Genomic DNA, 3,414 nt, shown 5'->3' with positions numbered 1-3,414 from the left:
CGACGCCGCCCCGGGATAACTACCGCCTGGAAACCATCCTCCACCGGCACTTCCGGGATAAGGGGCGGAGCTTAGGCCACACCCTCATCCTCCGTCCCTAGCAGATCGTCCCGCCAGAGTGACTAAAGCAGTCCCTGGAAATAGTGCTGTCAATCGCAACAGCGCCACCATCGTTGCGGCGGAGAAACAGCCACCTCTCTGAGGCGCGGGGAGGGGAGGGGGAGACAATGTTTGTGTTTGTTATTCACACGAGGATATCAGCTGAATAGAATAGATGCAAACCCCTTCCATATTGATGTCAGAAGGAACCTAGCTGTAAGGAGACAAAGTTAGGCTGCCACAAAGAAGAGGGGGTGGGGTGGGGGTGTCAATTTATTTTCCAAAGCACCAGAGGGCAGGACAAGAAACAATGGATGGAAACTAATCAAGGAGAGAAGCAAACTGGAATTAAGGAGAAACTTCCTAACAGTGAGGACAATTAACCAATGGAACAGCTTGCCCTCAGATGGTGTGGGTGCTTCATCACTGGAGGTTTTTAAGACTAGGCTGGACAGTCACTTGTCTGGAATGATATATGATCTCCTGTTTGAGCAGGGAACTGGACTAGAAGATCTCCAAGATCCCTTTCGGCTCTATTCTGATTCTGATTTATTGCTCAAATCTCCTCTGATCAATAGGAGGCAAAACTCTATAAAGAACATGGAAGTGGTTTGCATTTGTTCTCCTATTCAGCTGCTACCCTTGTCCAACCTTCTTTCACTTTTCAAGGTTAGTCATGGATCAGAGAGGTCAACTGGAATGACACAATAAATCTATTGTGCTCATTTAACTGAAAGTAAAGGTAGTCTTCGAGTTACGACCACAATTGAGCCCCAAATTTGTGTTGCTAAATGAAACATGTTGTGAGTTTTGCCCCATTTTGCAACTTTCGTTGCCATGGTTGTTAAGTGAATTGTTGCATTTGTTAAGTTAGTTACATGGTTAAGTGGATCTGGCTTGCCCATTGACTTTGCTTGTCGGAAGGTCGCAAAAGCTAATCACATGACTCCAAAACACTGCAACCATCATATAGATGAACCAGTTGCCAAGCATCTGAATTTCAATCACGTGAGCATGGGGATGCTGCAACAGTTGTGTGAAAAATGATCATAAGTCACTTTTTCAGGGCCGTTGTAACTTTGAACAGTCACTAAATGAATTGTTGAGGACTACCTGTACCAGTGGATCCCATTAAATACTGTGTGGATATTTTTTAAGTAGATAATACATTTATATTCCAACTAAAATATGGTTGGTAGTGAAATGGGTTTTTTGGGGGGGCTAAAGCATAACTGTCATGCATGCTGTCGCCCCAGTCAGATGACTGTGGTACTTCTTTTGTGAGCTTCTGTTACCCTGCAAGCAACAAAACAAGCTCACGAAAGAAAAAGATCTTACCCCTTGTCAGGCTCTCGCTGTTGCGATGCCCTGCCTCCCGCCAGCCAGCTGGTCTTCAGGTCCCTGCTGCACATGCACACACACGTCCCCTCATGTCCGCACGCACCTTTCAGTTTGGGCATGCACATGCACGCAGTTTGGGCACTCAGTGTCTAAAAGGTCACTGTCCTATAATATCTTTAGCATGTAACAAGTTTCCCTCATTATAAAACTGAGGGGTGTTTTTTATAAATATGGTAATTAAGCAAAAGCACAAAAGTTTATCACTGGACTGAATCCATGTGCACAGAGTCAGATACATTCCTCTCTTATCTTTGCTAGTGTGCAAGCAGAAATTTACGAACCTTCTCTTTCTGGTTTTTCAGGATTTGGCTATGGGTACTGCTTAATGGTAGGTTTCCATTTTTTTTTTTTTACTACTGGTTCACTCGTGGGTACATGCATGCGCAGAAGCATCCGGACGGGTGGGCAGAGCCTCCTGACACCACCGCCACTACCCACCTTTATACTGTCACTAATGTCCTGTTATTTAAAATGCTTATTTCATTTATGTTGCCAACATACCATTGTGTGATTATTATCATTTATTAGATTTAATGCAACCACCAACTACAATCAACTCTGGGTGGCTTGCAAAATACAGTTAATAATTAAATCAATTAAGAAAATAACACGAAACAGGACAAACCAGACCCAAAAACAACATTAAAAACAAGCAGAACAGGACTTATTCCCTCAGCCCAAGCAAAGCCTGGTTTTAAAGGGCTTTTTCGAGCCCCAGGAGGGAAGGTAACAACCATACCTGGGAGCAGGGATACTCTTCTAGAGGGTCATGGCCATGGCAGAGATGGTGCACTTGACAATATACAATATTTGGGCTCATTTCATCTCAAGTGCATAAACTTCTTTAAAAATCACAATGACTTATTTCTGAACTAATCTCTAGAAAAAAAATCATCTATAAACCCGATTTTATTTATTATCATTATTATTACTTATACTTTATATTTCTTAACCGTCCATCCTTCTTGGACACATTTTGTATTTTGCTAAGCAAAGTGAACAGACATGTTTTCAACATAAATCTAATTTGCTGAATGCCAGGCTTCCACAATTGGAACCAGAACTTCAGTCACTTAAGTGATGCGGTCATTGAGTCATGCCAGATTTTACCATCTTTTTTTTTGCCATTGTTAGGTGAATTTGGATTCTTCCACTGACCTGTTGTTGGAAGCTTTCTGGGAAGGTCATAAATGCTGATCCCCTGATCCTGGGACACTGGAATTATCATAAATACATGCCACTTCCCAAGTGCCTGAATTTTTTTATGACTGTAGGAACACTACAGCAGTTGTGAGGACCAGACATAGGTCACCTTTTTCAGTGGCATAACTTTAAATGGTCATTAAATGAATGGTCATACATCAAGGACTACCTGCATGGTATATATCCAGAAAAGGAGAAAGATCTTGTATGTGAGCATACTCTTCTCATATTTCCCATATTTCGTTTTCACTAAAGTTGTTATGATTTTCTTTGTTTCTTTCAATTGTATCTGTTCATTGTCCCTGTTGGTTACATTCCCTTCAATGTTTTCTCTATATACATACTGTATTTTACATTATCTTTTCTCATCCTCATTTTGGGAAGTAATCATACTCTGATATACATTTTTTTCATGCCAGGTTCTCTTTCACTTGATCATTTCACTTTAGCATCCTTCTTCATACTTTCCATTTCCTGGTCACCAGATGAGATCCATAGACATTGACTTCTACCACCCATCATGATGCAGGCCAGGTGACACTTTTGCATAACCCTTTTTAGTAAGTTAAATATACAGTAGTGTAGGCTAGGTTGCCAGTCTAAATCATACATATACCATGTTGCATTCCCTGAAATAATAAGGGCAATAGTAGTCAGTTTTGACCTGTATGAGACATGCACAAAGTCCAATTTTACCAAAATTGTTGCTCA

Source organism: Thamnophis sirtalis, unplaced genomic scaffold (genome assembly GCF_051295495.1).
Source record: "Thamnophis sirtalis isolate CommonGarterSnake01/CBP01778 unplaced genomic scaffold, rThaSir2_p1.2 scaffold_1, whole genome shotgun sequence".
In the NCBI taxonomy this organism is placed as follows: domain Eukaryota; kingdom Metazoa; phylum Chordata; class Lepidosauria; order Squamata; family Natricidae; genus Thamnophis; species Thamnophis sirtalis.
This window is presented reverse-complemented; position numbering follows the sequence as displayed.